Raw genomic sequence first — 23020 nt, 5'->3', positions numbered from 1 at the left:
CGTGATCATCATTTTTTTTATTGTACTGTGTTTTGGAAGTGCTTGTTTTATTCTGTGAATTGAAAATAAAATAAATTTGTTATTACAAAAAAAAAAGATTCTGTGATTTCATAGCAGTGTTCCAGGTCACATTAACAGTTTCATTATCACCTGTGATAAAGGCAAGGATCATAACTGTTCTGCTATATCTACATAGAACACTTTCAAGTGATTTACTTATGTAAATTTGAATTTAGGAATCCTTACTACATTTGATTAAAATATTATTTGCTAACATTTGAATGCTTACTATATGTCCACATTCTCTGGAGAGTGACAAAGGAAACAGGAGGCATGATTCTTGTTCTCAAAGACATCAGAATAGATAAGGAGAGACCAGTAAACTCACTGTCAACTCAATACTGAATATTCTTCAAGATCTATATTAACCTTCCTCCTGCAGCCCATTCCACGTTGAGGATAATAGTATCATCTGTTTGTTTCATAGATTCATTCAAAGCTCCTTGGTCCACTTTTGCAGTGGGGCAGCAAGTACTCTGTACTTTAAATCAATATAGAAAATGAGGCTTTGCAATAAAGTGAGGTGTTCAAAGCTAAATTATGTCAGAATTTGGAAAAGAAGCCAGATCTCTCAATTTCCCAAGCCAAGATTCTCCATTCCATTGCCAAATACAAGTTATGTTTGAAATTGAACAAATATGTCTCCATTTTTTATCTTCATTTCTCCACAGCTCTCCAACGCAAGTATTTCCATTTTCTGATAGCCTACATTGATAATGAAAAAATCAAAACTAAGAAGTAGCCTCTTGGATTTCTATACCCAATTCATTTGGAGAGAATGGAGAAAGGGTAGAATTTTCTGTGCCTCCTTCTTTTCTACCCCATTCCCATCCCCTCCTGAGAAATGTGGATAAAAATGCTTGTGAACTCTTTCACAGAAATACTTATGTGGATATGCTATTTGTAAATGTTCTTTCAGCTTCTAAAGGGGGGGGGGGGGAAGTCATACCAGTACAAAGAATCATTATCTCAGTTCCCTCCTTCTGAGGTCAAACAGCAGAAGTATTCATCCCAAACAAAATCAAATGGGAAAAATCAGACTATGAAAGGGGCCCCTTCTTTTAGCTTTGTCCTTCCAGAGCCTAAACTCAGAGATCAATCCCGCTAGACCAGCTCCAGTATGGTGTTATTTAGAGCAGTTGAGCAAGATTTTGGAAACACTTCAATGCAGTTTGAATTCATTATCTAACACTAATTAAAATGATCTGTTTCACTGTCACCAAGGAAAACCTTGTTAGAGAAACTGACGAGCTGCAACAGTCTCTCTGTAAGGGAGCTGGAAGTGAATGTGTATTTACAAGGACAGACATTTTATGTTGCTTACAGTTAAGTTTAATGGGGATTAACCTTTAATCAGGCACTGTCAATCATCATCTTAGGTAGACCTCACAGGACTGAGCAGTCAGTGGACAAGCAGCAGGCTGGAAGTAGGGAGACCTGGGTTATAGCCCTTGTTCTGCTACTAACTAATTGTGGGAACCTAAGTAAGGTACTTAACCTGAGTCTCAGCTTCCTGTTCTGCAGAAGTAAGCATGGTATAATGGAAAGATTTCTAGATAGGTAGTAAGGAGAACTAGCTATGACACTAGCTGTGTGACCATGAGCTAGTCAGTTCCTCTCTCTGGGGACAGTAATATACACTATACTTCAAAGACTTATTGTGAATAAAGGGCTATGTGAACCTTAAAGCACTACAGAGCTTTATTGTGAGCTGATATTATCACAAACAGAAGGCTGGACTAGAGAATCTCCTGGTCTAATATTTTAAGTCTATTTACCTTCACATATGCAAACCATGCCAGGATTGCAACATTCTTCATTTTATTCCCTATTCCTTTTGCATGCAGTGGTTTTAAAGTAGCTTGAGTGACCTGAGCTCCATACAAGTATCAGGTCATTTTTTTTTAAGGTGGGGAAGGTGGAGAATTAAACATTCAGTTTGTGGATCACCCAGTTTATTTGCTTCTCTCTGGCTTGCAGCATGGCCAAATGGATAGAGTATTGATCTTGCCCAATAAATAGTGCGTAACTATAGGGAAGTTAGTTACTTTACCTTTTTTGAGTCTCAGTTTGCTCATCTATAGTATGGGGTTCCTATAGTACCTTCCTCACAGAGTGGTTTATTTCAAATGAGATAAAACTTTGCAGCCTTTAAAGTGTCACATAAATGTGAGCTATTATCCTTGCTGCAAAGGCTACCCTATCTAATTATTCCTCTTTTCTTTTCCCATTATAACTCTTCAGACCTCAAATGCCTTTCCCTTCCTATCTAGGCTGATTATAGGATCACAGAACTGAAAAGGATTGTTGAGGTCATTAAGTTCAGCCCCTCCATTTTAGAGATGAGGAAATTGAATCCCAGAAAGGTTGTAATATGCCAAGTATCACACAACTAGTAAATATCTGAAGCAGGATTTGAACACAGGTCTTTCTGATTCAAAATAAGAACACTATCTAGTATGCCACGCTGTCTCTGAGGATAATTCTTTGATAGGGTATTTCAGATAGAAAAGTTAATGACTGAAACAGCTTAATGTACAGTAATACATACACAGTAGTACACGCACAACAATTTTATTTTTTAAATCTATATTTTATATTTAAATATAATTTAATAAATATATTTTTATTTATGTTTTAAAAATCTATAGCAATCTATAGGTTTAACACAAAGGATGCTTCAGTGCATCTATCCTTTCATTGGCATAGGATCTCTATCAACCTTTTCACTCCATGTCTAAATCCTTACAGAGGACTTCTGGGTTATGTGACCAATGAGATAGACTAGAAACTTTTTCACGGCCTCTCTAAAATAGGAATTATTCACAAGAGTTGAGGCAGTTTCATATTGCAATGTCTCCATAAAACCATAAATCCTGCCAGGTTTATTATTCAGTCCTTTTTCAGTTGTGTCTGACTTTCTTAACACCACTCAAGGTTTTCTTGGCAAAGATACTGAAGTGGTTTGCCATTTCCTTCTCTAGTGGATCTGGCAGATCCATTTTGTCAGGTAATCAGAAGCTAAGTGATTGTCCAGGGTCACACAGCTAGGAATTATCTGAGGCTGGATTTGAACCCTGGTCTTTCTGAGTCTAGGCCCAGTGTTCTATCCATGGAGCCACCAGCTGCCTCAAATCTGACAGAGACTCTATCCAACACATAGGATGCCTCCCTCCGGTTCTTTTATTATCTCAGGAATATTAACGCATCACTTGGGATATCCATCATACCATCTTTCATTCTCACTTATCCCTCTTCGTATCATACATGTCCTTGATGGTGATGTCTTTGTGTGTGTGTGTGTGTTGTGTGTGTGTGTGTGTGTGTGTGTGTGTGTGTGTGTGTGTGTTTTGGTTAGGCAATGGGGTTAAATGACTTGCCCAGGGTCACATAGCTAGTAAGAATTATGTGTCTGAGGCCATATTTGAACTCAGGTCTTCCTGAATCCAGGGCCAGTGCTCTATCCACTGTGTACCTAGCTGCCCCAATGATGATGTCTTTTAATGCTTCTCTCAATTAAGTCATCATCATTATTAATTTACCCCAATCTTCAATCTATCATGTGGCTTTTTTTCATCTTCTAATTTGGATTCTTCCAAGATTCACAGCCATATAACAATACCAACAACATGCACACACACACATATATCACTAAATATGTATATCATGTATATATATATATATATATATGTGTGTATGTGTATGTGTATATATATATATATATATATATATATATATATAAATGAGAACTTTCCTTACAGCAACCTTATGCATTAGATAATAAAAATATTATCTCCACTTTTCAAGTGAGGAAAAATGGGCCTCTCAATAGTTATTATGTGCCCATCTTAGCACAACTATCTGAAGTGAGATTCAAATTCAGATCTCCTGAATCCAGTTCCAGTGCCCTATTGACCCAGAAAATTGTTATTAAAGGGATGGTATTTTGAAGTAGCAAGCAGTATGGAATCATTAAAAGCACTATATAAGTTTCCAAATGTAATTCTGCCAAATCTCTTCCTCATAAACACAAGAGCAAATCTGTAATAGTGGAACTTCTGGCCTTGAGATTGGCTGGCTAAGGAGAGATATTTTTGGTGACGTAGCTTTCTCAGTGTCCCTCAAAACATTCTATATAGGCAACTGGCTAGTCTATCTATATATAAGGCTAAACCTGAGAACATTCATCATTCTTATTCTACTGATATAAAAGATAATTTGAGAGCTTAGTGATTTGTATTCAAAACCATAACACATCAATGGAAGAGTCCTGGCCTCCTAATTTCCTCTCACATGTTCTTTCTTATGGATTAAGCTGAAGACCTTCCAATGTAAATACATTATCATGGGATGAAAATTGGAATTGATCTTCGTTTTTTAAAAACAAATTCTTGAAAGAAGCTCACAAGTTTGGCATATAATAATTTTTAATTTTCTTTTTTTCCAAAATTTTTATTTAAATATTTTATTTTTTCTACTTATGCATAAAAACAATTTTTAACATTCATTTTTTTTAAATTATGAGTTCTAATTGTTTCCTTCCCCTCACCGCTCATTGAGATGGTAAGCTACTTGATATGGGTTATACATGTTCATTCATACAAAACATATTTCCATTTCCATATTAATCCAGTTGTGAAAGAAAACACAGACCAAAAAAAAACCCAAGAAAAATAAACTTTAAAAAATTTGCTTTGATCTGCATTTACCAGTTCTTTCTCTGGAGGTGGAGATTCAGAATTGTCTTGGATCATTATATTGCTGAGAAATGATAAGTCATTCACAATTGATCATTATACAGTACTGCTATTACTGTATATAATGTTTACCTGATTCTGCTCACTTCACTTTGTGTCAGTTCTTGTAAGTATTTTCAAGTTTTTCTGAAAATATCCTGCTCATCATTTCTTATAGTACAAAAGTATTCCATCACAGTCATATACCACAACTTGTTCAGCCATCCCCCAATTGATAGGCATCCCCTCAATTTCCAATTCTTTGCCACCACAAAAAAAAAATCTGATATACCTATTTTTGCACACATAAGTCCTTTACCCTTTTTTTAATCTCTTTGGGATACAGATCTAGTAGTGCTATTGTTAGGTCACAGTTTAATAACTCTTTGGTCTTAGTTCCAAATCACTCTCCAGAATGATTGGATCAATTCACAACTCCACCAGCAGTGGTTTAGTGTCCCATTTTCCATATCCCCTCCAACATTTGTCATTTTTCTTTTCTGTCATATTAGCCAATCTGACAGGTGTGAAGTGATACCTCAGAGTTGTTTTAATTTGTACTTCTCTAATCAATAGTGATTTAGAGCATTTTTTCATATAAGTATAGGTAGCTTCAATTTCTTTGTCTGGAAATTGCCTATTCAAATCCTTTAATGAATTGTATTCATATAAATTTGACTCAATTCTCTGTATGTTTGAGAAAGGAGATCTTTATCAGAGAAACTTGCTGTAAATGTTTCTTCAGTTATTATTACTAACTGTGTATTTTCCTCCATCCTAATTTTTCTCCTTTTTCTCCTTCTCTCTCTCTTCTTTAATGTGTCCCTCCTCAAAAGTGTTTTGCTTCTGACCACCACTTTCCCCAAGCCAGCCTCCGTTCTATCATCCCCTCCCCATCTTAGAACTGTCCCTGACTACTTCCCTGTAGAATAAGATAGATTTCTATACCCAACTGAGTATGTATGTTATTCCCTCTTTCAGCCAATTCCAATGAAAGTAAGGTTCAAGCATTGTCCACCATCCCCCCCCATCGCCCCCTCCACTGTAAAGTGTTTTCATGCTTCTTTTATGTGAGATAATTTGCCCCATTCCATCTCTCCCTTCTCTATTCTCACAGTGCATCCCTCCTTCTCACTCTTCAATTTTATTTTTTTAGATATCAGCCCATCATAGACAACTCACACCTGTGCCCTATATCTATGTACACTCTTTCTAACTGCCCTAATAATGAGAAAGATCTTATGAGTTACAATTATCATTTTCCTATGTGGGGAATGTAAACAGTTTAACCTTATTGAATCCCTTATGATTTCTCTTAATTGTTTACCTTTTCTTGTTTCTGTTGAGTTGTATTTGAAAATCAAATTATCTATTTAGCTCTGGCCTTTTCATCAGAAATTCTTAGAAGTCCTCTATTTTGTTAAATATCCATTTTTCTCCAAAAGGATCACACTCAGTTTTCCTGCGTATCTGATTCTTGCTTATAATTCTAGCTCCTTTGCCCTCTGGAATATTGTATTCCAAGCCCTTCAGTTCTTTAATATATAAGCTGCCAAATCCCTGACTACGGCTTCATGATATTTGAATTGTTTCTTTCTGGCTGCTTGCAATATTTTTTCCTTGACCTGGGAGCTCTGGAATTTGGCTATAATATTCCCAGGAGTTTGCACTTGGGGATTTCTTCCAGGAGAGTGGATTCCTTCAATTACTAGTTTACCCTGTACTTCTATCAGGGCAGTTTTCCATGACAATTTCTTGAAATATGATTTCTAGGCTCTTTTTTGATACTGGCTTTCATGTAGTTTAATAATTCTTAAATTATCTCTCCTAGATCTATTTTCCAGGTCAATTGTTTTTCCAAAAAGATATTTCACATTTTCTTCTGTTTTTTTCCCATTATTTTGATTTTGTTTTATTGTTTTTTGATGCTTCATGAAGAAATTAGCCTCCATTTGTCCAATTTTAATTTTTAAGGAATTATTTCCTCCAATGAATTTTCTACCTTTTTTTTCCCATTTGGCCAAGTCTACTTTGTAAGGAGTTCTTTTCTTCAATGAATTGTCATACACCTTTTTCCCTTTGGCCTATTCTTTTTTATTTTTTAAAGAGTTCTCTTCAGTGAATTTTTGTGTCTCTTACTACTTGGCCTATTCTGTTTTTTTAAGATGTCATTTTCCTTCAGTTTTTTGTTCCTTCTTTGCCAATCTGCTGACTCTTTTTTTTATTATTTTCTTGTATCACTCTCATTTCCTTTTCTAATTTTTCCTCTATTTCTCTTATTTAATTCTTAAAATCCTTTTTGACCTCTTCCAGGAATTCTTTTGTGGCTTGCCAATTCATATTTTTCTTTGAGGCTTTATATGTAGCAGTTTTAATTTTGTTTTCTTCTTCTGAGTTTGTATTTTGATCTTCCCCCTGTCACCATAGTAATTTCCTATGGTCTTATTCTTTTTATTATTATTATTATTTGCTCATTATTCCAGCCTATTTCTTGACTTTTAACTTTATGTTAAAGTTGGGCTTTGCTCCCTGGGTGGAGGGATCACTGTCCCAAGCTTCAGAGTTTTTTTGTGCTGATATTTTCAGAGCTAGTTCTGGGGGTCTGTAGGTTGTCAGTTTTTCCAAGGTGATATGATCTAAGAAAGGTGTGGTCACTGCTCTCCTAGTCTGTGCTCTGCTCTGCACATGACCACAAGCATTCTTTTCCAGCCTGGAGCTATGACCAGGGTCCTTACTGCCTGCAGCCAAAAGGTCTGGTGTGCTAGTGCTCCTCCTCATCCTGGGACTGAGACTCAGAAACACACATGGGCAATGCAACAGAATCCTACACCAAGTGCCATCAAAAGGTCCCCTGTAATCTCCTTCTGACCAGTTTTCTGACACCCTTATCAGTCACCCCCAAGGTCTGCTGCTGGCTTGCCAGGCTGAGATCTGTGCTGGACTGCACACCACTCTCATTCCAGTGAGACAGACCTTTCCTGATGACCTTGTAAGTTGTCTTGGATTGGAAAATTGTTTCACCCTGTCCTTTTGTTGGTTCTGCTGCTCCAGAATTCATTTTGTCTGGAGGAGAATTTGGGAGAGCTTAGGTAAATCCTTGCCTTTATTCCACCGTCATGTAATAACTTTCTAAAATTTTTTAATGCCTTACGATTTGCTCTTTTTTCCTTCTGTCTTTTGTTTGTTTGTTTGTTTGTTTCTTCTTTCTTCTGGTTCCTCTTATTGGTTCTAATTCTTCTTTACAACATGACTAATGTGAAAATAGGTTGGAATGTACATGTAGAGCCTATATCAGATTGCACACTGTCTTGGAGAGGGAAGTGGGGAGGGAGGGGGAGAAAAATTTAAAGGTCAAAAGCTTGTGGAAGTAAATGTTGAAAATTAAAAATAAATTAGTTAACTAAATTTTTTTTAAATTTAGAAAAAATTTCAATGCCTGCTTTGTTTCCTCTACCATTCCATTTAATTAAATGAGCATATATTATGTACCAGCCACTATGGTAGTTACTGGGGGCATACAAAACCAAACAATAAACTGTTCTATCCTCAAGAAGTTGACATTCTACTAGAATAAGTTATTGTTAGATGGCATAAGTAGCACTGAATTAGTAATGCCAGGCAGGTAGGAAAACTTGCAAACAGAGGCAAGAGTTAAGTCTCAAAGAGGATTTCCATCTGAAGTGAGGCTAAAACACCTGGAAATCATTTAGAATATCTCATTACATTTAATTTGTAGTCATCATGAGTGTGAAGTCTTTAGTTTCTCATAACCTTTCCAGATTCCTGGGCACTAGAAATAGCTGTACTTTTTTTCAAGATGTAATTAGCTCTCTAAGAGCTCAGGAATTCACTTCTTATGAGCAGAAGCCAACCCCTAGAGCTCAGTTTCCAAAAGTCATTCCCACGTTGCCTTTATCAGATTTGTTCCTCACTTGCATTCAGCAAAGGGCATCCATCCAGGGACAAGAAATAATCAGATAAGAAGTTATTACTTTGATGAAAGAATATGTTGAGACCTATTCAGCAAAAGCAATGGGGGAATCAGGGAGCTAGAGGGGGAGGGCGGGCATAATAAGCAAAATTTTCCAAGGCAATGAATTAATTGATTGAGAATGCAATTTTCTGCAGGCATAAATACATGTATGTGTGCATGATCAGGAAATCCTCTCTCTGCACACTTTTAGAATGTAGATATCATAGCCATTCAGATATAAAAAAAGGTCACTCAAGAAGCCCTAACAGCTTGCTGTAGCATTGTGTTCACTGGTCTACTTCCAATTAGGGCTGTTCATGTGCAAATCATATGATTACTTCTGGGGAAAAGACCAGAGAAATACAGTTTGAGATACATTTTTTAAAAAAATCTAGAATAGGAAAGCTAAATGTCTATCTTTTCAAAAATCCAATTTTAAACTTACAATTTTGTTTGAATGAGAGAAAAGAACTTGAAATGGCATCTAAGGAGTTATTTCATATTTAAACGTCTACAAATAGCTTGTGATGACCAGCTCCACATTAGTTGCTCGCTGGAGATTAGCTGAGACTTTGGGAGGTTTCAGTCCCATTGCCCTAATAACACTAACTTGTCTTGATGAAGGTTTATTTAATTGACATTTTATTCTCATTAAGAGGTAACATTTTCATTATTTGAATGCAAGCAGAAATTTTGCAGAATTTCTTGCAGTTCTATTTCACATTCTTTTCACAGTCAATTTTGTGGATTGGCAGATGGGTGGTATGATGAAGCGATGGCTTTTGTGATCCCTTCCCTGGGTTGCAGATGGCTAGAAATGAAAGGACAATCTGTATTTCTCTAGGTGATTTCACACCCCTCCTAACTTCACAGGTCTATTGGGTGGAAAGTGCTTTGTGAATCTTAAAGAACTATAGAGATGGGAGTTATTCCTATTATAATCATCCCTGGGTGCTATGTGTGCTAAATGTAAATGTATGATTTGGATGGGTTAACAATAAGAACTTTAAGATAGTTCTACTGGAATGACAGCCAGCATTTATGAGTGTTGCACACATCTACAGATACAGTCAATTCTTCTTTGGGATGCAAATCATCCCTTCCAGCTAGGCTGTTTGTCACCTCTGAAACATTTCTCACACTCAACTCTTTTTCTCCATTTAATTGGCCACCACCTTAACACACAGCCTTATCACCTCTTTCCTAAACTATTGCAGTTAACTCCTAATTGGTCTCCATGCTGGAAGCTCTCCTCTCTCCAATCCATTCCCCATACAGCTGCTAAATTGACACTTGTAAAGCATAGATCTGACTATGTTCTTCCTTTATTTAAAAAAGTTTCAGGGGCAGCTAGGTGACGAAGTGGATAGAGCACCGGCCCTGAAATCGGGAGGACCTGAGTTCAAATCTGACCACAGACCAAACACTTGACACTTATTAGCTGTGTGACCCTGGGCAAGTCACTTAACCCCAATTGCTGAAAAAATAAAAAAAGTTTCAGTAGTTTTCCATCACCTCCAAGAGATACAAATTCTTCTCTTCACTCCAAGCTATTCTTTGCATAATTGCTAAGGTGATTTTTCTAAAGAATAGGCCTAACCATGTCATACGCACACCACCCCACACCACCTCTGACCAAGGAGCTTTAGTGGCTACCATTTGCTTCCAGGATGAAACACAAATGCCTCTGCTTGGCATCCGAAGCTCTTCATAACATGGTCCTTACTACCTTTCCAGCATTCTTCTGCCTTACTCTGTCATACAGCTACATTGACTGACTTACTTCTTTAAACATGGCACTCCATCTCTCGGGGCTGTTCCTTCATGTCTAGAATGCTCTCCCTCCTCACCTCCATCTCCAGTCATCCTGACCTATATCTTGCCACTTGACTCAGATGGTTTGGAGGAGAGAGTGAGGCTGGTGACTTTTCTCATCCCTGCCTCACTTAAATCCAATTCATTTGCAAGTCAAGACATCACCTTCATGATGTCATTGGTCCCCTTCAAGAACAACGGACAAACTACGATCTATGAGCTTCCCAGGCTTCCTTCAAGATTCCGGATTCAAATCTCACCTTTCGCAGGAAGCCTTTCCTAGTACCTCCCTTGCTAATATTAGTCTTCCCCATATGTGTATATATGTATATATGTGTGTGTGTGTGTATATATATACAAATATAGACACATATATATGTGTATATATGTAACATATAATAATATAATGTGTGTATGTATATAATATATATTATATATATAATGTGTGTATGTGTATAAATCTTTTGTTTACCTAGATATTTACACACCATCTTGCCCATTAGAATGTACATTTCTTGAGGCAGGGACTAGTTCTTTTTTTGATTTTGGGGTTGGGTTGTTTGGTGTTTTTTTTTTGCAATTGGGGTTAAGTGACTTGTCCAGGGTCACACAGCTAATAAGTATCAAGGTTCGGTCTGAGGTCGGATTTGAACTCAGGTCTCCTGACTCAGGGCCGGTACTCTATCTGCTGCGCCACCTAGCTGCCCCCTTTTTTTTGTTTTTTTTTGTCTTTCTGTGTAGCCCTAGTGCTAAGAAAGGAAGGAAGGAAGGAAGGAAGGAAGGAAGGAAGGAAGGAAGGAAGGAAGGAAGGAAGGAAATAAACATTTATTAACTACCTACAAGTGTCAGGCTAAGTGCTTTACAAATAACTCATTTGATCCTCACAACCCTCTGAGGTAGGTATTGTTATTATCCCCATTTTTACAGTTGAAGAAACTGAGGCAGGCAGAGGTTAAGTGACTTCCTCAAAGTCACACAACTATGAAGTATCTAAGGTTTTGAACTCAGGTCTTCTGGCCTCCAGTCCCAGAGTTCTAACCACTGAACTCCCTAGCTGCTTCTAAGTGTGCTTCGAGTAGCACCTGCCACATAGTAGGTGTCTAATAAATGCTTATTGACTTGCTGACTGTTAAACATCCTGCCTCTACCGTGTCTTTCCAGCCTGGTTTCATATGCCTCTCCCTCATGTGTTCTCTGCTCCAGCCAGCCTGGTCTACTTGCTGTTCCCGTACTTGATTTTCTATCTCTCCCCCCTCATGCCTTTGCACAGGGCTGTCTGTCTGAGCACAGGGCTGTGCACAGCTAGTAAGTGTCTGAGGTCACATTTGAACTCAGGTCCTCCTGACTCCATATTCTGCACTCTATCCACTGCACCACCTAGCTATTGCCATTCCACTTTTAGTTAGCTCTAATTAGGAAATGTTAAGAAATTTCCCCTGACATCTAGCCTAAATTTACTTCTTTTCACCTTCTACCAGTTGCTCCTGGCTCTGTTTTCTGGGACTAAACAGAATACTTAAAGGTAACTATCACATTCTCTCTAAGCCCTCTCTTCTCCAGGCTGAATATACCCAGTTCTATCAACTAATCCTCATTTGGTATAGACTCAAGACACTTCATTACCCTGGTTGCCCTCCTCTGAGCACTTTCCAACTTATTATAGGATCATAGATTAGAGATAGACCAAATCTCAGTCCATTAACTCCCTCTTTTGACACATATGGAAACTGAGGCCAACAGAGGTTAAATGACTTACCTAGCGTCTGACCTGGGCATAGACCTATCACCTCTCTATTCCTAGGAAATGGAGCCCAGGATCACATTAACCTTTTTGGCTGCCACATCATGTTCATATTGAGACTGAAGTCCACTAAAACCCTCAGATCTTTTCCAGAACTGCTGTATGACTATGCCTTTCTCATCTTATTGATTATTTTGAGGCAGACAGGTGGCACTGCAGATGAACCAGAGTCAGGAATACCTAAGTTCAAATCCAGTTTCAGACACTTATTAGCAATGTAACCCTGAGTCACTTAACTGTTGCTTGCCTCAGTTTCCTTATCTGTAAAATGGAGATAATAACAGTACCTACCTCACAGAGTTGTAAGGATCAAATGAGATGTTATTTGTAAAGCACTTATCATGGATCTTGGCACGCAGTAGGTGTCATATAAATGCTTATTCCCTTGTCTTATACTCAAGTGTAAGACTTCATATTTATCCCTACAGAATTCCGTCTTATTAGATTCAGCTCACTGCTCTAGCCTGTGAAGATCCTTTAGGATTTTAACTTTGTCATGCACTATATTAATGATTGTTCCTAGCTCTGTGTCACCTGCAAATTTGATCAGCATGCCATCTAAGCCCTTCTCCAAGTCATTGGTAATGGTGTTCAATGTCGCCGGTGTAGCACACTTCCCTGAGGTGCTTTCTTGGAGACCTCCTGCTACATTGATGTTGAACCATTAACGACTGATCTTGGCGTCCAAATACCCAGCCTGGTCTGAATCCATCTGCTTGCTTTGTGGTCTAATCCATATTTCTCCATCTTCTCCACAAAAACAATAATGTGATACTTTGTCAAAATGTTTGCTAAAATTGAAGTAAATTACATCTCTAGAGCATCTCCTAGGTTTGCAATTCTATCAGACAGGGAAACGAGATCATCCTGGCGTGGCCTGTTCTTGATTAAGCCACGTGGGTTCTTTGTAAACACCAATTCCCTCGGTAGATATTTACTATAACTGTCTTGTCATTTAGTCAGGTCCAACTCTTCATGACCCCATTTGGGGTTTTCTTGGCAAAGATACTGAAATGGTTTGCTATTTCTTTCTCCAACTCATTTTACAGATGAGGAAACTGAGGCAAACAGGGTTAAGTGACTTGTTCAGGGTCACACAGCCAGTAAGTGTCTTAAGGTCACATTTGAACTCAGGTCTTCCTGACTCCAGGCCCATGTCTCTAATATTTCCCAAACACCTATTTAACATCTGCTCTAGAATTTTCCCAGGAAGCAAAGTCAAACTCACAGGGACTGGGTTATAGTTTACATATACTGTTCTCTTCTCTTCTTTGAAAACTGGGACATGAGGCTGGATCTCTTTTTGTGGTCCTCGTCCCATTTCCCATGACCTTTCAAATCTCATTGACAGTAATTCATCAATCACATCTGTCTGTTCTTTTATTACCCTATGATGTAGTTCATCTGGGTCAGATGTCTTGAACTCAACAAGGACAGCTAGTTGCTGTCATTCTCTCCTTTCTTATCTTGAACATTAATTCTATTATAGTCATGTTTGTTCTATTATTTACAATACACAGATAATTCTCCCTGGCAGATAAACAAGAAATAAAAAAAGGAATGTCGCTCTTCTACCTTCTTTCTTTTTTCAGATATCACTGTATCATCCACTCCCAGCAAAGGTCCCATCTCTCCATTGAGCCCTCTTTTCTTTTAACATAGTTTAAAAAATAAACAAACAAAAACCCCTTTCTTTTGTTTTGAGCTCACCAGTCTCAGCTCCTCCTAAGCTTTAGCATTCCTAACACAACTTTTAAAGGACTATGCCATGCTCTTAAATTCAGCTAGTATTCCTAGCCTTGCTTTCATCTTCTATAACATTTCTTTTATTAAATTTATGTTGGTTGGTGAGGTGTCTATGTATCCACATTGTTCTCTTCAGATAAATCCCATTTTCACCTTCATTGTAACTGAGTGTACGCACACTAAACTGTATATATGTTGCTCCCCAGTAATAACAATAATAATAATAATAGCCAATATTTATAGAGCACTTACTATGCTAAAAGTGTCACAATTATTAGAATATAAGCTCCTTCAGGGCACGAGCTGTTTCATTTTTCTCTTTGTGTCCCCATTGTCTAATACAAGGCTTCTTCAACTTTTTTCCACTTACCACCCCTTTTCAAGTATATGAGGTCACGACTCACAGTGTAAGAAGTGCTGGTCTAGTATGGTGTCTGGCATGTAGTAAATATTTAATAAAAATTTAAGTGAATTGAATCAATACAACTACCTGGAAGCCTCCAAACTTCCTTAGATTTCTCCTACCAGGAATGTCTGCCTCCTACTTCTCCACCTATTAAAATCCTTGTTATCGTTGCTGGTCAGTCATTCCAATTGTGACTCTTCTTGACTCTATTTAGAGCTTTCTTGGCAAAGATACTGGAATGGTTTGTCATTTCCTTCTCCAGCGCTTTTTACAGATGAGGAAACTGAGGCAAACAGGGTTAAGTGACTTGCCTAGGATCACACAGCTAATAAGTGTCTGAGGCTCTATTCGAACTTAAAAAGAGGAGCCTTCCTGACTCCAGGCCCAATGTTCTACCCCACTATACCACCCAGCTGTCCCACATGAAAAATCCTATTTCATCTTAAAATTCAAATCTGGCTGTTATAGCCTAGTATTCTCTCTCTCTCTCTTTAGAAACTCTAAGCGTCAATGTGTTTTCCACTCATCTGATACTTAAGTATTCAATAAAAAAAAGTTCACATCAACAAACATTTATTAAACTGTCATTATGTTCTAAGCCTGGTATTTTGCTGAGTCTTGCACATACACTATCTTGCGGTATGATGGTAAAAGCACTGGATTCAGAGCCTGTGGACCTGAGTTTGAATCTTGGCTTTGCAACTAATAACTCATAAGATGCTGGGCAAGTTACTCTCTGAGTTTCAGTTTTCTCATATGTAAAATGAGAACATCAGGTGATATATTTTCCAAAGTCTGTTCCAGTCCTAAATCTTATGATCCCTTAATTGTTGTCTTGTAGGGAAAGGGACTGGAACTGTGATTTCATTGCCATTGGGAACTTCCAGGGGAAGAAACTTCTTCAACCAATGCAAGTCAGCGACTTCTTTGCAACTTACATTCTTAGAGAATTGCCTAGAGCACTGAGAGGTTAAGTTACTTGACCAGGGTCATACAACCAATATTTGTTAGAGATAGGACTGGAACAGAGGTCTTCCTGGCTTTGAGGCTAATTCTGTATCAACTGTATCATGCTCCCTCATTGCTGTTATACTGTTATTTAATTTTCTCCAGAAGTATATTCTTTCTACCCAACCTGTTACTTCCAAGAAGGCTGTGTATTATCATATTGTATATACCCAATAATAGTCAGTCATGGCTGACTCTTCATAATCCTATTTGGGGTTTTCTTGGCAAAGATACTGGAGCGGTTTCCATTTCCTACTCCAGCTCATTTTATGGATGGGGAAACTGAGGCACACAGGGTCAAGTGACTTGCCCAGGGTCACACAACAGCTGGATTTGAACTCATGAAGATGTCTTCCTGACTCCAGGCCCAATGCTTGATCCACTGTCCATGCATATATCCAGACCACCTAGCTAAGTGTTATGTACGTAATGGACATTCAGTAAATATTTGGGTTCATGGATTTGGAGCTGGAAGGGACATAAGAGAACATCCAATCCGACTCCTTTATTTTGCAGAGGAGAAAACTGAGGACCAGAGAAGTTGTAACTTACCCAAGGTCACACAAGTACTAATCCAGAGAACCAACAAACCAAGTCCTTTTACTCCAAATCCAATATCCTTTCCACTCCACCAGACCCAACTGAGGTTGACTTATGTAAAGAACTACTGGAAACAAATGTACTCCCTAGAGCTAAGACAATTCATTGTACTTTAAGAGACTATTAGAATTCAGAAAGAAAATAATTTATATTTCATACAAAGAATATATATGAATATATGTACATAGACAATCATATATAGATATAAATAAATTATGTATATGTATGTATTTTCCCAAGATCCCAACTGGATAGCATCATACTTTGCCTTTACCTTTACCCCTAGATTGGAATAGGAATAGTAGGTAGCTACAAGAAAAGTGATTCAATCTCACTATTCATTATTATTTCATCCTAAAGCTATAAGCTTCTCTTTATTTGCTGGGGTTTAATTTTTTCCCCAATGCTTTATTTGCTACTTGTGGACCACAGCTTCAAAGAAAGCCAAAGAGGGAGAGAGAAACAAACAAATTAAATGTCAAATAACCCTTTTTAGGTCAAACAACAATACTATCCATTCTTACAGGATGAAGAAAACCATTTGACTTTTAGGATAGCTAGACATTCTGACAATTCACTTTTTATTTAAGTGGTAATTTATTCATTAAAGTTACAGTTATTAAAAATGAAATACAAATTAATTAGTGCCCTAAAATCTAAAATCCTCTCCCAATCTTTGAGTCTTTTTGTCAAATGCATTCAAGCAAAGATATTGTTAGAGGTAATCTCCTTCTATGGGCTTTATCCATGAACACTTAGACACATAATTTGTCCAAACATCTTTTGTCTCAATATTGGCTCTAGAGGCCTCAATAATACAGTCTTTCTGCTGGTAGGCAGGTGGTGGTAGACTACAGGTATGGAATCTTATGTATACTTTCAGCTGAAGTTACTGTATTAGACCATTTTGTTTACCTGTTTTTGTTTTTTTAATAATGGTAGGTTTTTTAATACTGTCAGTATTGGGAAGTGGTTGTGGTACAAAAAACCAAAATGCTTCAATAAAGCATTTTTAAAATTTTTTATTGCTTTATAATCATTTGCTATTCATTTCATATCTTGTCTATGTCTACTTCATATTATATCTATTTTTCAGCTCAAAGGCAGGGACTCTGTCTTCCATGTGTTTTATGCCAGATTGTGCCGTTTGGTGTTGTGTACAAAGTAGTTATATGTTGTGATGGAATGAATGAATTAATGAAAAAACAAACAAATGAATGACCAAATGAATAAATAAAGTCAGCAAATATGAATGAAAGTAAGTAAGGGGGCCAAGACATTAGACATTAGTGGGCATAATAAATAATGAATAATAGCTACTACAAAATAGCCATGCTCTATGCTTGCTGAAGTGTTTCCACTGCATTTGAGGAACAGAGCCAGAAGTCACTAGCATCTTATGACTTGGTGATCATGGATCTATTTCCCTGTAGGTAGAGGTTAAATGGTGCCAAATCAACATAACACAGAAAATAAGCTCCCTGAATTTGCTCTACAATATTAAACTGCTTATGTTTTGCATAAACCCACTGTATTTTAAGCATTATGGATTTTAAGCATTTTTTAAGGATTCTAAAAGTCATTACAGCATAGTGAATAGAGGGCCAGAGTTGGAATTAGGAACACTTGGATTTAAATCACGACGCAGACACACACTAGCAGTATGATCATAGACAAGTCATTTAACTAACCGCTCATTGCCCCAGGCAACTCTCTAAGACTCTAAGTTGCAAAAGAGTAGCTGGATGATCTGCATAGATGGGGGAACTTAAAACACTGGTAGCTCCCCACATTGATGAAATCACAGTTCTAGCCCCACCTTCCACCTCCTATCCAAAACCCGAAAATAAGTAGCCCAGATGAATTGTCAATCTCACCTACCATCTTACAAAGCTGTTGTTCCTAATAACAGTTGACCAGTCATTATTTCAAAAAGGAAAAAAAATAACCAACAGGGATAACCTTGCATATTTCTGGAATATGTAATAGCTCTGGAATGTAGCTTATGTTTAGATTCCTCAGGAAGGGTGGGGGAGATATTAACTAGAAGGCATGACAAAAACTGTTAAATTGGTAATCATGGAATTCAGGAAGTAGAAAATGCAGTTACACTTTTAAGCAGGAAAGCAAAAAATCAATTGAGTCATAATGGCTCCTGAGTAGGATGGCCCATAAGGATAGGGACTGTTTTGCTATTATCTTAGTATGCCCAATACTCAGTTGCACAAAGTGCTTAATAAATGTTTGATGAACTGGATTTAAGTCAACATGGTGACTAAAGGAAAATGTAGTCAGGAAGCTAAGACCACCGTAGGATGGCTTGCTGCATACAAATGATCCATAGAGACTGATTGGCAAGTAATATGCTGGCAGGGGAGATCTGTGAGAACAGAAGACTTGAGTAATGATGCAACAAACTGTGATTTATTAACTAATGGAATGTAAAATTTTTGTGCCACAAGAAATCAAGAATTCAGAAAAATTTGGAAAGACTTTTATGAACTGATGAAGTACAAAATTAGCAGAACTGAGAAAACAACATACACAATAAACACACCAGTGTTAAGGGAAACAATACTAAAATACAGCAGAACTCCAATCAATTCAGTAACCTACAATAAATTCAGATACCTGATGATTCAGCACACCTTGATCCACATGGCAGATGTTCTGTAAGTCCAGGATGAAGCATTTGTTTGTTAGACACGACCAGTGTGTCAATTTGTTTTGTGACTGTACTTCCTTATTACTAGGAAGTTTCTATTGGGAAAAGAATAGTTATTGGGACATAACAGCAATAATTTGTTTATAGCCCCACTGGAACATAAAGGGGAAAAAACCATATAAAGAGCTTCACTTGTAATATGCTTTTTTAAGTTTTATTTCAAAGGGAGAAAAAGTCACCAAAATTTCAAAATTCTCTTATTTCTCTCCATAGGTGAGTTAAATTTCATTGTAGGTTAATCCCTAGATATTTACCCTCAATATTGAGCAAATTTCTGAGCTACTTCTCCCTTCTTTCTATACTTTGTACTTGAGAAATTCAAATTCATTTCATTTCATTTAATTCAATTTAATTTAACCAAATTCATTTAATTCATTCCAAGTCTAATCCAAATGATTTGTGCAGTATCCACTTTTAACACCTACTTATGATTCTGTTCCCTTTACGTGAGTATAATTAATTGCAGTTTTTAACAGTACTGAAGTACTCCTTAATTTTTAAATATCCTTTATATATTTTAAAAAATTATTGACACATTTTATTTTGACCCTGCAGATGTATTCTGTAAAGCCATCCTAACAAATCCCTTTACAAAGAATATTTCCTGGAAAAAAATCAGCAGTACTAAATGATTTATTCTTTTAATTTTAGTGTATTGCTAATATTGGCCATTTTATTAAATATTCTTTTGTGCTTATATTTATATAAGTCCTATGTGTGCTAATTACCAGATATTTAATATGGTTGATTTTTGTGGGTTTATTTCACATTCCTCTACTTTACTGACATTATTTATTATATTGATTAATTTTTTCATCCTCTGGGATTTTCTAAGTAAGCCATTATAGCATCTGCAAATAGAGACAATTTTGGTTCCTCTTAACCTCTACTAATTCCCAAAATTTATTTTTGTTATCTTCTTGTTATAGCTATTATTTCCAGTACTATACCAAATAATGGAGGAGACAATGAGCTTCCTTGCTTTACTCCTGATCTTCCTGAAAAAGTTTCTAATATTTCTCCGTGGCAAATAATGCCAGTTCTCATTTTTAGATAGATACTTCTGATTATATGAAAGAAAGGCCTTTATTTACTCCAGCATTTTTAGTGCTATTAACATAAATGAATGCTAGATTTTGTTAAAGGCTTTTTTCTAGATCTCTTAATATAATCACATGACTTTTCTTATTAACATGATTTATTATATTTACTAGTTTTCTATAGTTGAAGTGTATGGGGTGCTCAGGGAGGACTAGCACCACCGGTGTGAGGGCGTGCCAAGCCCTTTTCAGGGCTGCTATCCACCTTTGGTATCCACCTTTACCCAACTCTCACCTATGGCTCCAAGAAGTTATAGCATACTCAGTGCCCACTGTCTTGGTAGAAGGGTTAAACCAGGTTGAAGGTAACTGACAGGCCTCAAACCTGTTGATGAGTTAGGGGGATGTCTACCCCAACCAAGTGAAGACTTTCCTGTCAAAATGGGTGGATGAGAGCAATTTGTTCCAATAGCCATGAAGGCAGCTGAAGCATGAAGTACAGTGGAGCACTTAGAGCTTAATCAGGTAGCAAAGACACCAAGGTCATCCACTGCATCCTGGACCATCACCAGTCCTGACTTTTGTCCTGCCACTGGACTTCAGTGACTCAGGAAAAGAAAGTGAGGCCGATGATTTTACACAACTCTGTCTCACTTAAATACAATTCATACAAAAGCCAAGACATCACCTGTGATGTTATTGGTCCTTTTCAAAACTGAAGGACAAACAACAACAATAGTTGAACAATTCTTATATTTTTTGGTAGAAATCTAACCTTGTCAGTGAATAATTTTAATATACTCTGCTATAATCTTTTTGTTGATTGTTGTTTATTTTTTTATTCTTGAAGAGGACCAATGACATTAAGACTTGCAAGTGAATTGGATTTAAGTGAGGCAGAGCTGTGCAAAGTCATCAGCCTCACTTTCTCCTCCAGAGTCATCAGGGTCCAGTAGCAAGACATAGGTTAAGACAACTGGTGATAACCCCGAGTACAGTGGGAGAACTTGGCCTTCTTAAGCTAAGGTCTTTCCTAGGTGTCAGTTTCTGAAGTCAAGAAGACCTGGCTTTAAGACCCATCTCTTACACATACTGATGATGGGACCCTGGGAAAGTTATATAACCTCTCATTGCTCTAGGCAACTTTAAAACTAAAAAGTGCATCACAGGTGACTACTCACATTGATAAAGGGAATTTCCTTGCCCAGGAGTTTCCTAAACCAATGAAATCCGGGTTCTAGTCCATATACCCCATAACCAGTAGGCATTTGTACGAGGAAGAAGACACTGTATGAAGCACTAAGAGAGAATACATAGCAGCAGAGGTTATGGTCCCTGCTGTCCAAGAGCTGACAGTTGTAGAGATAAGAAGTATAGTGTAAATAGGTAAGTTAGAACATATAGCAGTACATAAGAAGTGACAAAGAATTGGGACAAACTGTAAATTCAGGAGGCACTTAGGTGGTACAGTGATCCTGGAGTCAGGAAGACCTGAGTTCAAATCCAGCCTCAGACATTAACTAGCTGTTTTGTGGATATTTTATTTAGCATCGTACCATCAATATTCACTAGTAAATTTTATCTATGTCTTCTTTCTCCAATTCATCTTTCCCTGGTTTGTGTATTAGGACCATATTTGCCTCACAGAAGTTTGGTACACTTATAATTCTTAATGATAGACCCTAGCAAAATGTGTTTGTTATTTATGTATTTGCAATTGAACCAACTTATGTTTTAGTTATGTTTTTGCAAGTGACAGGAAAATTGACAAAGCCACTCACTATTTGGATTCCCTTAAAATTATACACACACACACACACACACACATTTTATATATATACATATATACACAAAATCTAAAATATTCTAATTCCTCTCTCCATCCATTCATAATAAAGGGATACTGGTTGACAATCCTGACAAGTCAATTGTCCATAAGCCTCATTTAAATCAAGATAAAGCCTCTTCTGAATCAAATGATTGAGGAAGACATGTAAAACACATACAAATTTTAAGAAATTCTGTTGTCCAAGAACAAATGAAAATTAACTCATTTTTATTAGAAGGGACCTAAATGAAGTGTACTAGTCCAAAAGGGTCAAAAGAATAGCTGCATATACGTAATAAAATTAATAGATAGATAAAACCTATTTGAGATGGGAAAACAATACAGTAAATAATAAAAATAACTGACATTTATTTGGTACTTTTAAAGTTTGCAAAGCCTTTTCCATACATTATCTCATTTTAACCTCATAAGAATGCAGGGAGGTAATTACTACAGATACTAGTATCTTCTTTTTTAGGATGACTTAACCAAGACCCAGAGAGATTGCCTTGCCCACAGTGAACCCAGCTAGTTAAGTGTCAAAGGCAGAATTTGAACTCAAAGCTTCCTAACTTTAGGTCCAGTGCTCCGTCTCTACTACACGTGGTTGCCTTCACTGAAATCCTTTAAAAGGACAAAGAGTGGTGGAGGAGGGGCGAGTGGGCACAAGAAGGGGAGAAGAGAAGCCTTGTTTTCTAATTTCTAGCATACTTGTAAAGATCATTAATGCTTGAGAGAGCCACTACAGTCTAAGTGCCAGAAACAAAGATCTGGCCTGTCCCTGTGAGGGTTTAGGTTTAGTAATGACATAATTAAAAACAAACATTACAAGACATACATGAATATAAGGGGAGTCCAGCATTCTTCCTTACATTGTCTGCATGAAAGGCAGTCTGTCTAGGACAACAGCAGATCAGCTTTAAAGACCCAGTTGAACAAAGAATAAGCACACCCTGATTTACAGCAGCCCAAGGCTTCACTTCACTTGACGCTAACTGCATTGTATGTGAACAGCCAGAAACAGTGAGCAATATAAATATATATATGTGTAATATATATATATATATATATATGTATATATATATATATATATATATATATATATATGTATATATATATATATATATATATGTTTATGCACACATCTACATGTATCTGTGCATACACAAATATATTTAAACCCTGAAGATATGTTTTTAAATATTTAAATGAGAAACATTAACAGAAATAAATTAATTAATACATAAAACAAGGAACGAAATCATACCTAAAACCCTAAACG

General features: G+C 37.0%; 1 long non-coding RNA gene across 7 annotated transcripts in view; it reads left to right on the top strand.

Annotated features, from left to right (window-relative positions):
* The first annotated feature begins 7521 nt into the window (after positions 1-7521).
* Positions 7522-23020, top strand: part of LOC144456836 (uncharacterized) — a 125463-nt gene continuing 109964 nt past the window's right edge. For 4 of the 7 annotated variants that reach the window (XR_013485995.1, XR_013485993.1, XR_013485992.1 and 1 more), the window contains exon 1: positions 7522-7885. This is a non-coding gene — a long non-coding RNA (uncharacterized LOC144456836). The remainder of the gene's footprint in view (positions 7886-23020) is intronic. The other 3 variants (XR_013485994.1, XR_013485997.1, XR_013485998.1) reach the window with 1 other exon arrangement.

Source organism: Phascolarctos cinereus, unplaced genomic scaffold, assembly GCF_003287225.1.
Source record: "Phascolarctos cinereus isolate Bilbo 61053 unplaced genomic scaffold, phaCin_HiC Scaffold_4;HRSCAF=312, whole genome shotgun sequence".
Taxonomy (NCBI): domain Eukaryota; kingdom Metazoa; phylum Chordata; class Mammalia; order Diprotodontia; family Phascolarctidae; genus Phascolarctos; species Phascolarctos cinereus.
The sequence above is the reverse complement of the archived record's forward strand: the minus strand, read 5'-3'. Positions and strand labels throughout refer to the sequence as shown.